The 18,518-nt window shown below is 37.8% G+C and overlaps 1 long non-coding RNA gene across 1 annotated transcript in view; it reads left to right on the top strand.

Moving 5' to 3' along the window:
• The first annotated feature begins 3,166 nt into the window (after window positions 1-3,166).
• LOC146591240 (uncharacterized) overlaps window positions 3,167-18,518 on the top strand; it is a 116,760-nt gene continuing 101,408 nt past the window's right edge. The window contains exon 1 of the long non-coding RNA XR_014896843.1: window positions 3,167-3,247. This is a non-coding gene — a long non-coding RNA (uncharacterized LOC146591240). The remainder of the gene's footprint in view (window positions 3,248-18,518) is intronic.

Below are 18,518 nucleotides of genomic sequence, written 5' to 3' on the forward strand. Positions count from 1 at the left end.
TTTCAATACTTCTCATAATACTTGAAATTTCTTGAGATCGAGATTCCTTATAGAAATTAGAAGGAAACAGATACTTTTGTACTGTACTGTTCTAAGGGCCCTCAAGAGCTGCAACCTATCAGGCTCATTTGAAAATCCACTTGCAACAAATCTGCTGATTTTAATTTAATTTAAAAACTGTTGAACAATAGAAGACCTGAAAAGATTTGCTTTGAAACTTTGGTGTGCAATTAATCTAGAAGGCCTGCACGAACCATTTGTAGAACATCATACTACACACCACAAAACAGGATGGTCCTTTGCTGAGAAAACAAAAGGCAGAATGTTTAATATTGYTAAAAATTCTGGTAGTTGAAGCTGGCTGAGGTGGCTGTAGTTAAAGCTAACACATTTCTTCATGAGACCTTTCTTGTAGTAGCATATAACTTAAAAAATTTGGACTTAAATTTTCCATGACTAGCATCAGCCTTAGGCCATTTGTTTTGGGAAAGTTTCAGTATGAATGGTTAAGTAATTTCAGAAAACAAGATTAAGGGAAAAAAATGTTTTTACAAATGGTAAAAAAAAAAATCTTAAAACCATGTTATTGAGAAGCTGTAATGCCTGGGGTCAGAAATCTGCTTAAATTTGGCTGTATCACAAGCCTCTGAAAATTGCATATTATGGGAGTTTGGCAGCAGCATSTCCTGAAGACTCAGTCTCTGCAGGGCATAATCTAGAGCTCAGGGTGTCTGGCCTGAACAGTTTTCCTGCTATTTTATCTCCAGATTTACCCGTGGCTCCTCTGGTTTGTCTGTGTTCCTTTCCTAGAGATGGGTTAGAATTGACTGCAAAGAGGCAGGTTGAGGACAGAGGAAACTCAGGACTGAAAGCACCTGAGGGAAGATGATCAGAGTGAAAAGCAAAGGGAAGAGCTACGGGAGGAGAGTGTAAAAACCCACTAGAGCAATGTAGAATCTGGAACCAAAGCCAGGACTTCTGAATGTTTGCATATTTCTACTGTCTAGTGCACAGCTTGTTGAAAGAAAGAACCTATTAAATAATTAAATTCTCACTGGACTGAATTTTTGTAAAATATGAGGAAGCAATACATAGGAGGAGAGCTGTATGAGGAAAGAATCGTTGCCTTCAGGGTCATATTGAAGAGATTATCCAGGGCAATAGCAACAGACAAGAGCCAGAGGAAAAGGTGCAGTCAGCGAAGAGATTCCTGAATGTGGGTGAAATAAGAAGGCGATGACCTTTGTGGCTCTAGTCTGTTTGTACTGGAGAAAGCAGCACTGGTGCTAAGGAAATTAGACAAAAGGCATTTATGTCAATGAAGCTGAAAGGTCATGATACTTGGGATATAAAGTTTTACTTACTTTGATACAGGTAGGATTTTTTTAGTGGAAGAAACATCATGATWTTGAAATGGAACAAAATAGGAATTTGAAGAAAAAAGAAGGAAAAAGGAAAAAACTACTTCGAAGATTAAATACCAAAGTATACCTTTCTAGTGACTCTGTGACAACAGTGAAGAGCAGGGGCTACACTGAAGTTCTGTTGAGTTTGAAGATACGGTGTCATACCACAGACTTCAGATAAGTGAGAGGAAGAGGGGAAATGTCTGGGCACAATTAAACTGCAAAAGAAGCAGCAGATTTCTAAGTCATCAGTATACCTAGGGTGAAACTAAAGGCAGTGTCCTCAGTCCATCAAATTTTCACCCTACAGATGAAGTACTATGTTGGGCCTCACATTACAGTGATTTCTGTGAACTAGAGAAGTGCTCAACTAGATAAAGCAAACAGGTGGTACATCTGTGAGACTGCTTGTCAAAAGATGTATACTTCTTCCTTCCACAAAATGGATTTGAAGGGAGACTGCTCCCTTCTTTCTTTGCAAAGAAAAAGGCAGGTGGGCAAATAAATGACCTGGTCCTGCTTATTGTAAAAGATGAGCTAGGAAAGAAGCTTGCCTGATAGTAATCTCAGCAAAATATGAGTGAAGCTGAGTCCAAAGCAGGTTGCTAGCAGTCTCTTTTTCAATAAAACATCTGCTTCCAAAGGTGTAGAAGAAAGACTGAAAATGTCCTGAGCAGGCGATGACAAAGTTTTTAGGCACCTTGAGTGAAACACTGAAATCAAAAATACTTTGCTAAATGTTAACATCACTCTGGACAAAAATCAGTGAGGCTTTTCAGAGGTTCTGTCATAACTTTTCTCCCAAGGCCACAATATCTCCCAAAATTAAGACATTTTTATATTTGCCCAAGGATGAAGCCTAATTTAACCAGATTAATTAGAACTGTTAATTACAATATGTGTAGAAGACTAAAAAAAGGAATCCCTGAATGTAAACATGATTAGAAAYTATTTTAAGGTTTTGGAAATTAGTCTGTGTGAAGAGAAAGAAAATATTAAAATTGTCCACTCTGATTTATAATCATTCAATGCCTAGAATAAATTTCCGYATCGCTTTCTTTATTATGATTTTTAATATTATTTGTAAATTTAAAATTATTTCCAGTAAAAAGAATGCATCTTAACTGTTTGATTGTGTATCTGCATTTTAAAATGCCACTTGGTTTGGAAATATTAGGGAGGAGGAAATTATAAGGAATATATTCAATTAAACTTCTATTTATTTTTATAAATTAAAATTATAAGCAGGAGATAACCCTGGAAAATGCTTTGTTCTGGATTGTCTTTATTATGTCATGGCTGTAAAGTAGAGATGAGCCAGCATGCTTGCTGAATGATGTGACAGAGTATTCAAAAGTAGTTTAGTCTTTTTCTCCAGCTTAACTGATTTAGATTAAATCTAATAGAAGTAAGTTCTTCAGAAGTAACTGTTCACATGATTTTTATTCAAGATATACAAACAAGTGGGCTTTCTAACAAAGCTGTATGAACACAGTGTTTTACAGCTTTCAGGTATTTAAAAAATGTTTAATTATATAAAAATATTTTGAAAATATTTAAAAGATAATCCACTGGCTAAACTGCTTCACCGAGCAAAGATTTTCCTAGAGGATAATTTCTCTAATCCTTCTTCATTCCCATTTTTCCCCCACAGAGAAACATTTCAGTTGCCACTGGAGTCTTAACTGAGCAACTGCCTTCCCCTGCCAGTGCCGCAGCCGTGGCCCCTGCGTTTGGGCTGCATCGCTGRCACCTGTGCTTGGGGAAACCCTTCCCCCTTGCAGAGAACTAGACCTGGCATGGTGGATGCTGGTGCTTCAAWCAAGCAGTTTTTCTCTGCGGTATGTAATTTATGTTTATAAGTAATTTTGATAATCTAGTAAATTGAATGGTGCAACTAGTTGTGTCGTGAATTCCACAGAGGCTACCCAAGAGCATATCTTCCCTCTGTCTTGCCCCACTGCCCCTGAATGTTTTGGGGGTTTATTGTCATATTTTTACTAAATTTCTGAATAATTTGGGTTTGATCTGCAATACTTTAATATCTTCAGCCTGTGTTTCTTTTGGCCAGCAATGTATTTAAAAGGGAAAGTGTTGCAGTTTTACTGAATATTAAATGGCCTTTTCAAGCCTCACCTAGTGCCTTCCAGAAAAAAATAAATTCTGTTCGGTGTTTATCTATTTTCCATGATTCTAATGCTAGATTTTTGTGTAAAAGTGCCTATGAAGTTAGATACAGGAATGTTTTCTGAATGGTGGAAAGGAAAGGAATAAAATTTTCTCTCTMTMTATATATATTTTTTTTAACCTCAAATGGTGGCAATCTCCTTTTTGTGTGACACAGAGATGTTGGAAGAAAGCAGGATTACAATGGATCTAATTCTCACTAGCATTGCCTAGGGATATGACATCCTTTCAGATATCCAAATTTTGACTGAAARGGAGAGAAAAGAAGCTGTATGGCCTGAGAGAGAAAGGGAGAAAAAAGCTAACTTTGTTGTGAGGAACATATTTCTCTTGGGTGGTGACTGAGGCGTTTGTGCAAACAGTAATTCAGCATTCGCGTTGGCCATTGCACCTGGGGAAGAGAAGACTGAGGGGGGATCTTATCAATGTGGACAAGTACCTGAAGGGAGGGTGTCAAGGGGATGGGGACAAACTCTTTTCAGTTGTCCCGTGTGACAGGASAAGAGGCAATGGGCAGAAATTGAAGCACAGGAAGCTCCGCCTGACTGTGAGGGAGAATTTCTTCCCTGTGAGAGTGACGGAGCACTGGACCAGGTTGCCCCGAGAGGTTGTGGAGTCTCCTTCTCCGGAGATCTTCAAGGCCCACCTGAATGCAACCCTGTCTACCATGCTGCAGGTGACCCTGCTGAGCAGRGAGGTTGGACTAGATGATCTCCRGAGGTCCCTTCCAACCTTACTGATTCTGTGTGTACTGTGTTGGTAGTACAGGCACATTGGGGACAAAATATCAACCAGCCACTTCAGTGCTAGTTCTTATTTATACTGAGTATGGGGGGTTTGTGCATGCAAATAGGCATACCCATATGTTTTTCATGTCAACTGTGGCATTCATCATCTTAGAAATATGTTTCAAAATGTTACTAAATTTCATGCAATTAGAGGGAACAAAGCATTTAGGACAATAATTTCATGCTTTGTACAGTATAAACAGAAAAAAAGAGAACTTTCCAGGCAAAGGAAGTGTGTCAAATTAATCTTTAAAAGTCAGACAAAAGGATTTTGCTTGGAAAAGAAATATGGAATGGTTTTAATTAACATTTTGCTTCAGGTCATACCATGTTGTTTCTATTAGGACTTTGGTGTAAGTAAGTCTGTTTCTTCTTAAGTGTCTTCACTCCTTTAAAGGGAAAAATGTGATTGTTTTCTAGAGGAGAGGGGTGTAATATCTTGTTTTGTCTTTAGTTTAGGGTCATAGAGTTTGTGATTTTCTTCCAGTTGTGAATATGGTTGAGAGCAGCCAGGATCAAGCAACACCATTTTTAAACTCTTCTTTCAATTTGGTTCTCTTTCAGTTTTCTTCAGTTTTTTTTCCGTTGCAGAGCTCAGGAATAATAATGTCATTTAATCGTTGTTTTCCTTTAAGTTTCAGTATATTTATTTGACAGTTTGTCTGCAGCATTTTGCTGGAATGGTTCAGTTTTCTGTGTGTTAGTTTGTCTTTTAGTGTACATTTCAAAGTACCTGCATCTTAGACTTTTAGAGATTGCAAGCACATTGCTCTTTTCTAATTACTATTATTTTTAACAATAATTTGCTTTCTCTGGGTGTGCGTGTTCTGCAATGGATCCCCTTCGCTTATAGTCTCCTTATTCTGGATGGGATGATGGTTTATATTTAAGAGGAAAGCAGGCCATGCAGATCATGAGTTGAGCCTGAGGATGTTGTGAGGGAAGTGGATGCCCTTGCTCCTTGACACCCTGAGTACACTGCGGCGTGTCGCCACCGCTGCCCCCGCAGCAGTGTGAGTCCAGCTCCGTAGAGCAGTTAGGACCAGCTTGTCCTTTTGGGATGTTACCAGCATTTTTCTGTGGCATGCATGTGGCAGGCAAAATTGTTGTTTTCTAAGGGGCTTGCAAAGTACAAGTAGAAGGCACCATTTTTGGAGATGAGTGATGTCCCTAAAACAATTTTGAATGCTTAATGAAAATAATGTTGGACCTTCTCAGACAAAGGTCAGAGGAAGCTTTTGGAACCAAAAGACTTAGCCTAAATATAGAGCTTGTTATGAGATCCCCAAATAAGTGAGAAAAGAAATGAGTCTCAAGAGTTTTATGCAAAAGAACATGCCTTTGAGTGCATTGGTTTGTGCTTTGGTGCTGAATGTAAAGTTTGCTAAACCTTATTAGCAATGGAAAGTGGAGGAGGTTTGCTCTTGGCAGAAAAGACACTATATACAGGAGTATAAACAGTGTTAGCTTTTGAGGCTTATTAGGTTCAACTGTCAGAGCTTGACATAATCTAATAGGTATGTCATAATATTTTATAGTRTTATGTTTACCAACCAGCATGTTTATAGCGAAATAGTATGATTTTTGAAAATACTGTCTATAGACATCTGCATTATCAACAGTGTTGAACAGGACTTGATAGTGTCTGTTTAGCTGTGAGCTCCCTGATGAAACTTGCTGCCTTGCACATTGCCTTCAGCTACCTTTACTGTATTTAAACAGCAACAGAGCAACTGTGTTCTCATTCTCTGAGTACTTAGCAGTTTACTGCCATTTGCCATCTACATTGGATCCTATTTAATTTTTGCCAGTCAGCTATAGAATACTGTACTTAATTGCAGATAAGACTCAGGCATCAAATCAATTTGTTGAAAATATCATTTAGTGGCTGTTAGGTAGTGCAATAGATCGTTGGTGACGTGTCTGAGCTCCRTGACTGAGCAAGTATATTAAACTAATTCCAAGAAGGAAGCTGACTGCTAACAATGCCTGTTAATTSTTGAAAATGTGCATTTTATAATTTCAAATTTCTATTTTTTCACTTTCAATCTACATTCCTCTCCCAATCCATGCCGTGCTTGAATCAGCTGGTCTACTTAAGGTTTATGAGACGTAATTAAGTATACAAAGCTTTGGTGAATTAAATATGCTTTTCTAAAGAAACTGGATACCTCTAGGCCAATGCATCTGTATTGAAGAACCTGTAGAATCCCCTTTAACTCCTCTATTAAGACATCCCAAAAGAGGTGCATCTGGAAGGTGACAATTGCATAAGGGTCTCCTGTGTTAATGTGGTTGGAAAATGAAGGGGGGGGGGAGACAGAAGGACATGGTTAACCTCCCATCAGGAGTGGGGTGAAAATAGCTAAAAGTACAGCTGAGGGGTGCAATTCTGCCGTACTGCAATAGCCTCAGCATCCAMTCTGCAGGCTACACTGTCTTATTCACTGGGAAGAGGTCAGATCAGGCCCATCACTGAGAACTAGTACTCTCTTGAGAGCCTGGGGGAGGGATAGCAAGCACAGATCAACCCAAACAAGTCACAGCCCCAGCACTGGCAGAGCCATACTCTGCAGGGAAGCTAATCCCTGGAGATGCTGGTGTTGCATAAAACTCTTTGAACCAAAACCCATGTGGAACTCGGTACAGAGAATTTGCACTGCTCTAATTGAAACAGCCTTTTGTTGTAATGAAAAGAAAGCAGCAGAAGGGATGTTAAATGATGAATCCTTTCATTTAGAGCCCACTATTGACTTGCTAGTGTTACGCAAAGAACATTCTGCACTCTCAATCCGTTTGAAATTTGGTCAAACATTGCAGCAAATGATGTAATTCACTACTGGGAGCCTCTCCAGACCTCTGCTATTTCGTGTGTTTATTAATAAGRCATATTTCAGAGTGCAACTTTCTTTTTTGTTACAGTTCTACATTGTTTTTCTTAASTATTTTGACTTTATGCTTTTGCTTACAGCATTTCTAATCAAATGATTGGTTACTTAATATTCTTCAGTCATGGATCTAGTCTTTTTGGTGTGTAAGAATTCTCTATGGTCATTAACCACAGCTCTTCACCAGCTTTAATAACTGCTTTCAGGCTCTTTAAATAAATGCTGAACTCTTCCATTTGACACATTACTGTGTCTTTCATCATAAGCTGTAATCCACAGTATGCTTTCTAGTCTTTTGCTTCTGCCACGCTGAATAGTGTTTGATCTCAAGTTTTATGACACAGTAAATTAACTAAAGGGTACACTGGACTGAACTTTGACCATACGAAGGCATTCGGTCAGATCTGTTTATAAAAACATTTAAAATCATTCGTGGTTTTGAAAACAATTTGGGGATTTTTTCTCCTTCAAGTTGTATGTGAACATTTGTATGCATATATGTGTTTCTCTGTGTGTAAGCCTACCAGTTTTATGGGTGAACAGATTACATGCATAAGAAACACTTTTGAAAATCTGTTCTAAAATTCTCCTTTTCTGCTACAGTTTTCTACAATATAACTTTTGACTGAGCCACATTCACAGGTCTACTTAATTGAAATTTAGAGGACAGATTTAACTTTTTCTCCTCCCTACAGTTAGTTCTACATGCACAGCTCAATCCAAAGATTGACTCCAAAAGGGACTCTCTGTGGCCTATTCACCTTTTTAAGAGATCTTTTGCTCTATTAAACATTTACACTAGTGCTCAAGCTCTAGCTCTTCTTGAGAACTGTTTGAATATAAAAAAAAGTAATCAGGCTTTAAATGACTTCTGATCATGCTTGTTTGTTGTATGAGCTTGTCCCAGTAGCCAGACTTGCATAAACAAACTACTGCAAAAAGTRCCTGTCCATCTCCCCCAGTCTCCCAACTTCAGAGATTTTCTGGAAATTTGCTAATTCTTTTCAGTCTCCCTGGATCTCCTGAAGACACCAAACAAGAGAGAGTGGGCTGTAGCAAGCACATGTGGAGATAAGAAGTTGGCTCTGGTGAGAGCTTCACTTGGGAGAAAGCCAGGGCTGTGGGAGAGTTACATTTCACAACACAACCTCACCATGGGAGAAYTGAACTAGCACAGATGGAGAGAGAAAAATCTTTATAAAGAGCCCAGCCTGGCCCAGTGGAGCTTGGTACCATGCTGCTCAGTTTCTTAAAGACAGCGAATCAAAGTGTTTGGGAATAATATAAGGTCGCACCAACTGCATTCTTGTTCTGCAAGAGTGTTGCRAATTACTTTGTCCTGGGGAATGGTTATTTTAGAATGTGTTAATTCTGTTGCTCAAATCAGTCCCTGATGGCATAGTTGACCTTTGTGTGTTAGTGGTGATATATGCATCCAAATTTCTATGCCTATAGTTAATTTGTAATTCAGGAAACTACCTAATCCTTCTTGCTTGATACAGCAAGGCTGCACGTCTCGGGCAGGTGGGAACAAGGTGTAGACCCAACTGCAAGTTGCCATTATGCAACCAATATACAYCATGGAAAACTATTTTGTGTGCAGAACAAATCTGTGTGACCTGAAGCCATGGTCTTGTGTGTGTGTGTGTCCATGCCTTTTGAAAATTTGCATCAGAATATGTTTTTATAAATTTTACAAAATATTTCTGAAATTAATTTCACATAAACTTCCTTGAACTTCAAATCAAGTTCTTGGGGAGATGTCTAGGTGACCCTGCTGAGCCGGGAGGTTGGACTAGATGATCTCCAGAGGTCCCTTCCAACCTTACTGATTCTRTGATTCTATGTCAAATTAGAATTTGTATAAAATTCTGTTTTGTAAGTATTCCAATGGACTACTATCATTTTATTTGTTCTGTGTAATAAGTTTATGCGATGACGTTGAATTTTTTGCTTGAGAATGCACCAATTTAAATCTTTTCCACCATTTTTGGTGATTTGGGAATTTAACTAGTATACTTTAGTCTGAGCACAGAAGCTCTCTTCTGGCATTGCACTTTTCTAGCTAGCTTTTATGACTTATTTTGGATTCATTTCAAATGTGTACTATGCAAAGATTAACAATTTGAAAAAGCCTTGGAGAGAGCAGAGGACTCTGCTCTTGATTCTTAATGAGAATAAAAAGAAAATAATAGGCAACACATTGTATAATCTTTGCTTTGCACAGCACTTCTATAATGGTACTGCTTTGGAATAGTGTAGTTTCGTACATGAAACTAGCTCCTCAACTGTTATGGTACAACTTCTATAGTCTAAAAATAAGTCCTTAAGCAATCTCTGCTGTAGGAGGAAAGGGATATGGAATGGGCAAAGAGGTTCTAATTTTTGCAGTACTTCAGCATGTATATAATCTGTGTAGTTGCTCAGTCATGAATTTCTGAATTTTTTTTCTATACAATCTGAGGGTTATATTGTGAAGATAAAGTATCTTCCAGCATATTTGAGATCTGCAAGGCATCCATGTAGGTCCTCTTGACCACAGTAGAATATAGTCTAAGTGTGACAAACTATCATTTTCTTCAAGTTTCATGAATTCTGTGACACCTATGAGAGCTGCAGAAATATTTATTTAAGAAAAAATGATGCAATTTAAAGGAGTACCTTCACCTGCCATCTACGTTCAGRTTTTAATGCTGTAACTAGAAAAGATAGATCAATGGTTTCGTTCCTTTAAAAAAAAAATTGCGTGGTGAGAACCCTACAAAAACCAGCTGAAACTCAGTTAAAGCTCTGAAARGCACACAGTTAAGCTAACCTGATCAGTGCTCAAGAGTATATGGTCATCTAAAAGGTGAATTGTACCTGAACGTGGTGGCTCTCAATGTGCAAGGAAGCCTTGTTTACATTATAATACCAAGTATTTATTTATTTATTTATTTATTTTTTACAGTATTTAAGCTTTAATTGATTATATTCAGGAGTTAAATCCCAGTGGCTGGTTGACAAAGGTTGGAAAAGTGATTATTAAGTATTTTTACTAGAGATGCCTCCTGGTAGTGCAAGAAAGCAACACCTACATGTTTACATACACATATCTGTGTCTGAGTTCACACCCTTTTTTTCAGTTTAAGAAGGTTCTGATTTATATTGAAAGTTATGTTTTTGCAACAGTTATTGCAAAAAGACACTTGTCAAGCTTGGCTGCAACAACAGGAGTATGGCATGCAAGACAGGAAAAGTGCTACTGACCTATATGCATGATAACATCTCGGCTGGAACAGTGTGTCAGGTTTTGGGTGTTGCACATCAAGTAAAGATAGGCCAATGGGAGAGATTTCTAAGGAGAGCAACAAAACTSAGCAGAAGTCTAGAAAGCGTAAGCTGCAAGAAAAGGCAAAGGAGTTGGAACTACTGTGAGTGTGCTGGAGCGTGCCAGGGTCTGGAATGTAGCAGTTGTTCATTAACAAAAGGCTGCTGCAAAGATGAAGTGTGACTTTTCTCTAYACCTGTGTGGAATAGGACATTAAGTCCCACAGGCCTAAACTGCAGCAAGGAAGATTGAGATTAGATTTTAGGAAACCTGATAGGATGATGGAAATCTTCTGAAACACTATAGCAGAAAACCTTGCAGATTGCATTGTGGGAGACCTTCAAGCACAGGTTAAGCAACTATCTATCAGGAATGACATAAGTGTAGCTGATCTTGCCTTGGAGAAGGAGACAGTCCAGGTGATTTTTAGAGGCCCTTTTCAGTCCTATAGCTCCTCTGAGGACAAGATTTTATTGAAAGGCAGATATTTTTCCAATATGATGTAGACTGAACACTGGGCCGTGTTGTTTGTGCATTCAGTACATTTTTAGAGCGTGGAGATTTCCGGGACAGTGCAGCTTAACATTGACTACAAGCTGGCACTGCCTCCATCCTGGTTAGTGAGAGTGATGTTTGCCACTGATCAAGTGGAGCAGAAGGTTCTCTAATTCCTTGCTTGTGTGCAGCCGTAACACTCACAGCTCCATCGGGAAGTTTGAGAATTCTGTGTTCAGACATTAAATATTGCTGTTTAATTAAAAATGACTGCAAACACATTTTGAAGAATGCAAACTCTTCTGTTAGAAAGAGCAGTTATTAAACCATCGGTCTGGTGCTTTTTCAGTTAGTATATGTCTACTTCAGCTTATCTGAATTTAAGTCTTTTCAGGGAACACTGCTTCGCTCTCAACTTTTGTAGCCTTGCTGCTTTTTTTCTCCCAAATAAGGAATCTTTAACCACAGTGTGTGTCTGCCAAACTTTAGCTTTTCAGAACTGCAGATATGAGGCAGGATGCTATCTGTTTTTATGAGATCTTTCTGTTATTTCTATAATCCTCAGCCAGCCAAGAACCCTGCGTTTATCCTTCTGTTTTAATCCTGCTGTATAAACAAAGGGCAGATGCAGTGTTGTTTCCAACTGAGCTAAAAATCAAAACAACTTAATGTATAAACAAAAGTTATAAATGGAAATGTTTTCCAGAAACACATGTATTTTATTTTAAAGAAATTATATTACTGTCCTATACTGTTTGAGGAACACCTGAAGAAATGTTKTCTTTTTCTATTCCTTTTTTTTTTGTTTGTTTGTTTTTGTTTATTTTATAGGACAGYCCCACTTAGGATTAGGGTTTCATTATGCTAGATGTTGAGCAGTGCCTATGCTGACGAATTAATTTACTTCAAAAGCAGATGAAAAGAGCTAAGAAATATGAAGTGAAAACATGACAGTGAAAAGAATATGATTATTTACATACACACTTGAAATGGACTGGTCATATTTGTAGAAGCTGTAAGATAAAACACACACAAAAGATCTTGCCATTACTGAACTTCTGATTTGTTTTTTAGAGTGCTCTAGTATARCAGCCACCCCAAATAATTCATTCTAAGTAGCTGAGCATGCAGTCAGGGGACTAACTATAAATCTTTTGTTATTTTCAAATTAAATCCTCTGAATACTATTCTGATGCTATCCTTAATTTATCAGCTAGCTTAAATATGRGAGTTTTAAAATATGTCCAGTAACTCTATTGTGCAAGTTATAAGGCCTTTAATTTCCTCAAGATTATCTTTTGTAAATAAAAAGTATCCTTGGTTCTTCCCCAGACACAGAAATACYAGAATGAAAATCTGACTGACTAAAGTGAGAAAGAAAATTTCCATGGACCTCATGGGGAATTTTTCTCCATCAATATTCAAAGTTGCAAAAGCTGCAATGAGATTTCTGATGTTATTTAAGAAAATAGATTAATTACAAAAAGTGAAGCCTTATTTGTGAAGTACCAAGAGAATTTCTAACAAAAAAACACACCACATTTGATGAGACAGGTGATTATTTGTCTGTTCTAAGTTTTATACGAAGTAAAGAAAATGTTTCTTATGTTTTGGTTATGAATAAATAGTGCATAGTTTTAAAGTAAAACATTCTTTTGTAGATATTTAATGTATTATAATATAGTGTCTACCACAAACTACCTGATCAGGAAGAAGTAGAAAAGGCCTTCTTCAGATAATTGGAAGAAGCTTCACATTTGCAGGCCTTGCTCTTCATTGGGGTTTTTAACCACCACAGTATCTGCTGAAGGAACAAAATAGGAGGGCACAAAAAGTCCAGGACTGGATCTGAAGTGAATTGATGGTAGCTTCTTAACACAGGTGATTGAATTGCTGACAAGGAGACAAGGAGCGGTGCTCTGCTGGACCTCATCCTTACAAATAAGGAAGAACTGGTTAGGAATGTGAAGGTTGGGAGCAGCCTTGGCTGCAGTGACCATAAGATGGTGGAGTTCAGGATTCTGTGAGGATGGAGCAGGGCAAAAAGTAGGATACAAACCCTGGACTTAACGAAAACAGACTTTGGCCTATTCAGAGAGAGACTGACTTGGAAGGATCCCATGGGATATGGCCTTGGAAGAAGAGGAGTCTAAAATATATCCTTGATATTCAAGGCTCACCTCCTCCAAGCTCAAGGAAGTTCCATCTCAACAAGTCAATCCCAGTCAAGTAAAGGAGGCAAGAGGCCTGCATGGATGAGGGTGGAGCTCCTGACTAAACTCAAACATAAAAAAAGAAGTATAAAAGAAGTGGAAGCAGGAGCAAGTGACCCAGGAAAAATATAGAGATGCTTTCCAAGCATGCRGGGATAGGGTTAGGGGAACTAAAGCCCACCTGGAGCTGAAATTGAAAAGATAAGTGAAAGGTAATAAGAAAGGCTTCTATAAGTACCTAAACAATAAATAGGAGACAAGGGAAAATGTAGACCTGCTACTAAATGGGACAGGGTCCCTGGTGACAAGGGAAATGGAAAAGGCAGAGGTACAGAGTGCCTTCTTCATCTAAGTCTTTACTGTTAAGACCAGCCTTCAGAAATCCCAAACACCTGAGACTGGAGGGAAAGTCTGGAGCAATGACAACTTGCCCTTGGTGAAGGAGGATCACTCTCAAGGCAAGAAAGGCCAACAGCCTGCTGTGCTGCACTAGGCAGAGCATTGCCGGCTGGTCAAGGAAGGTGATCCTTTCCCTTGACATAGCCCTGGTGAGGTCAGKGATGGGATTAAGGGAYTGGAGCATCTTTCATAACGAGGAGAGGCTGAGAGAGCTGGGACTGTTAAGCATGGAGAAAAGGCTCAAGGGGATCTTACCAGTATGTATTAATGTCTGATGGGGTAGAGTAAAGAAGAAGAAGCCAAGCTCTTCTTAGTGGTGCTCAGTGAGAAGATGAGTGGCCATGGGCACAAACTGAAACACAGGAAATTCCGCTTAACCCTTAGAAAAACACTTCTTCACGATGAGGGCAGTTGAACATTGGAACAGGTTGTCTGGAGAGGGTGTGGAGTCTCACTCTTGGAGATATTCAAAAGCCATCTGGATAATAGTCCTGGGCAGCCTGCTGTAGGTGATTCTGCTTGAGCAGGGCATTGGACCAGACAGTCTCCAGAGGTCCCTTCCAACCCTAATTATTCTATGATTCTGTGATAAGGGTAGTGGGTTTTTTTGCCCAGCTTTAATCTATTTGTAAGCCACTTACCCTAAGTCAATACATGGGATGTTCATACTGATTTAAGAACTTTGATATTGCAAAGCACTTTGATACTGTAAATTTGGACAGTAGATAGTGTCATAAAATTAAACAGCAAAATTGCGCCAAAAATGTAAAGCAATATAGTACTTGAAATAGGTCATAAAAGACTTGTTTCTTACATCAACAAAACACATTTTAAGATAAATAATGTCTTAGTTCTTTCAAATCAAGCTAGATAAAGCACTGCATGGATGGTGAAAAAAACATATAATCTGTAAAATTATCCAAAATCAATGGAAATAATCAATATATGAGAAAGTTAGAAATATTTTATGACACGATATTTTTCCAGTGRTCAGTATACTCATTTAAGTCTTCGTCTTTTGAAGAGATTCCAGGAGCTGCACAATTTCCATAGTCTTTGAAAATTTAGGGACAAATATTTTCATTGGATCTGTTTTCTATTCTTCAGCAAAATTCTTAAGTGAGTAATAGTTTAGATTTAAATACATTTTCCTGTTACCTCTTCTTGTTAAAGGCAAAGAAACAGATTTTTTCACTGAAACAAAGCAACATTACTTTGTAACTATGTTAATGCTGTGCCAATTAATGCTAGTAAAGCGTTTCAAAATTTGCAGATGTTAAAACGTGCAACAGGTAAAAATAGTTTTTAAAAAATAGTCAAACAAGAATGCTAGAGTGGGTTCCTCAAAGACAATAAGAATTAATTTGGAGATTGCTACCAAGCTGCTTGTCTTCAGAATTAGCAGATAAGACACAGATCATGGCATGGACCTGCTTAATGTGAACTCTTAAAAACAAAACAAAACAAAACAACTACCAAAACCTAAAAAACAAAAACAAGCCACCATCAACAGCAGTAAAATCCAAAGAAACTGTAGAATTGGATAAGAGGCTGGTTAGACAAAACTACTGACTAAATCATTAGTATGACAAGTYGTCTTTCAAGAGCTGGACTAATTGCATCCATTCCTCAAGCAAAAGGGAATCTGACTGTGAAAGTGTGAGACTGACAAAATCAGGACAAAATGAATCCAAAATATCAATAAACCTATTAAGACCCGTGTGAGAAAGCAATCAATAGGGCAGGCAGTAGGGCACAGCTGCTGAACAGTCCACTTAATGCCATCAATAGCCAGGGGGGAAAGCTCAGCCTGTTCTTCTGGGGATATAGAAAAAATGTATAAAATGAAAGAAGAAGAAACAAAATAAGTTTGTTGTTTTCAGGGTGAAGCATTTTTTTTGGGGGGGGGTATATCAGAAAAATCTACTTTTTTTCTGATTTAATACAAACATCTGATGATGCTTAAGGAGAAATGTTTGTCCTCTGCTTAATAACTGAGAAGGACATGATAGTAATCTTAAAGTAGATCATTCAGAAGTCAACTGACTGAGTGCTGGTCCTGTCAAGTTTGACGGACTAAAATCCAGAAAGTGCAGTCAAAGAATAAACGGATCAACACTCATCTCTGCAGAACTTTTTGCCCTTTTTTAAAAAATACAATTTTCATGTAGCAACGTTCTTTATTTCATTGCTAAAGCATTCTTAACAAATTCCAAGGGGCTGGAAAGTGGAGCTGAGGATTTATTTTAAAACCTTTCCAGAAATGTTTTTGGAAACAAATGTATTGAGTGGAGCAGGGGAAAAATTGTCAAACAATATTAAACTTTTTTCTGTGGTAAGGAATGAATGCTATCAACACAATGTGCGTGTGTTTCAAATGTACCTCTCTACCCTGGCAGTTTCTACCACTTCCAGAGGCTCTGGTTCAAATGTATCCTTCACACAGCTCTACCAGAGCACAACCCAAACCTTCCTCCCAACTGTGAACATGTACATCTTAAAGAATGCTTATGTTGATTCTGCATTTGGAATAGTTCGATTCCCTGCTGCCTCCTACATGGAGCTGACATTTAAAAGTCACAGATGAGCTTGAATACATAAGAATTTTGTTTCAAAAAGATCATTGTACTTATTGTGTGCCCTTCATGTCGCAAAACAGGAATGTGAATGGAATGACAAATACATAAATCAGTATTTCACACAGACTATACTTGGACATATTTTTTTTACCCAAATATATTGATTTGAAGAGGTTTGTCAACAAAGACTTTGGCTTTCTGGGATAGCCCTTTCTCTGTAGTCAGTTCTAGTAATGTTAAAGCTATTGCAGTTGCTCCAGAAAGGGAAGCCCACCAGTGCAAACTCTGTAGATCTGAGAGGTGCTGTACAGGCTTGCAGGTTTCTGTAATGCTATGTTGGTGGTCTTTTAACACCTGCTTTCAGCCTCATTAATTAACTGTTATGATATAGTAAAATGTTGTATGTTTGAATTCCCATGCCCAARCCACTGTGTGGAGGCTGAAGTCAACTTCCTGAAAAACAGTTTGTGAAAGAAAGTCTGATTCATTGCTATATTTATTGTAGTCACTGTAGTGTTGTCAACTTCCTCAAGATCTGCTTCATCACCTAGAAGAAGAGGGTAAACTGTCTATGGGCTACAGTGAAAAGGGCTTTGCTATTTTGTGCTTTAGAATGCTGTTTATTTTCAATCTATTTTTTTTCACCCGGTGGGTCCYCCACCCTCCAACTATAGCTGCTCACCATGTCTCTGATATTCTTGGTCATATGGCTAGTATGTGCCTGGGATGTTGGATTCTGACCTACCATAGCTCTGTGTRTTCTCCAGCAAAATCCTGTGGCTGCTGATTCTGGTAATATAGCTATGATGTCACGAAAAATATTATTTTTTAATTTTATATTAGTTACCATTTTTCTCTCTTATTGAGGAAGTATTTGAGACTAGACCCATTCTGCATTGCCTGTGCAACATATAAATTCCTATGTGTGTGCTCACATCTTGTCTTGGCATTATTCTAACCTGAAACTCACCCTTCAAGCTTCACAAATCCTGTATCTAATGATGTGCAGAAGTAGAACAACAGCGTTATCAGCATCGAAGTGCTGTCTTCCAAATCAGTGGTTGATTCCAAAAGTTTGGCTTTTTCCTCATGTTGCCTTTAACCGCTGACATAACAATTCCTGTTGCTTGACTGCTGTGTGTAACCCCACATACAGTTTCATTTTTAGACTATTTTTTTTCTCTCCAGGACTTTGAGGCCTGTTTTTGTATTTTGATTGCTCCTCAGGCATTGTATTTTGGTGGTGGTGTGGGGGGGTGATTTCCCCATACTAATTGTGAATTGCCTGCCTGCTGCATCTCTGGCTGACACGTGGTGTGAGCCTTTCTGCTGCCTTTGTATGTCTTGCTCTTAAAAGTTAATGGAGGATGGAGGGCATCTGAGGAGATTTAATCCTGCATCGGCATCTTTTCTGTCAATCATGATCTAATTTTAAGATTTTGTTGATTCACTTTGAGCAGCACTAATAGGACTGTTTAATTTATTCTGTGTTTTTCTTTTAACATCAAGCTTTTCAAATCCATATACAAGTRGACACCAGCATATTCTGGCACCAAGTTCCCTTTTGTTAAGCTTAAAAAGACTGATCGTATTGTTCCTTTGCTGTATATTGTTTTGTATTATGCCTCTGAAAGGAGAAATTGCTAAGCTCTTGTGCTCCTTTTGTGTTTCTCATTATTGAGAAGCTGTTTATTTCAATAGGCAGACTTTTTTTTATCATACAATTTATGTTTTGTCTTTAACCTCTAAAAAGTGACAGAGGCAAAAGTCTCAAAAATTTTGGAACCAGAATCTGRAGGAAAAAAGTGTCAATTCACTTGACACTTTTAAAATTTTTGCTAGGATTTATTTTATTTTAATAAATGTAAAATAAGGTTTGTTTCAAAATCAAAAAATTAATTTTATAAAAAAATCAAAACAATGCACTTTCAAAATTTATCTAGATCATCATAATGACCTATGGATGGATATATATATATAAAAAAATATATATATATATAATTTTTTTTTTAATTTTGCTTAAGTAAAATTGARTTTTCTGACTAAAAAATGATTTGAAATTTTCTGGTAGCTCATGTTTCTAATCTTCAGGAGAAATAACTGCAGCATTTTTTTAGCGTATATTTTAGTTCCTATTGTTTTTCCATTAAAGRCATTGACCTGGGTAATAAAATGTCAATAGCAGACAAGTCCAAAGATATCACTGCTTCTGAGTGCAAATTGCAGTTAACTTCCAGATCATAGCTCAGTTAA

The sequence above is a fragment of the Rhea americana genome, unplaced genomic scaffold, assembly GCF_003343005.1.
Source record: "Rhea americana isolate MKP2758 unplaced genomic scaffold, rheAme1 scaffold_38, whole genome shotgun sequence".
Lineage (NCBI taxonomy): Eukaryota > Metazoa > Chordata > Aves > Rheiformes > Rheidae > Rhea > Rhea americana.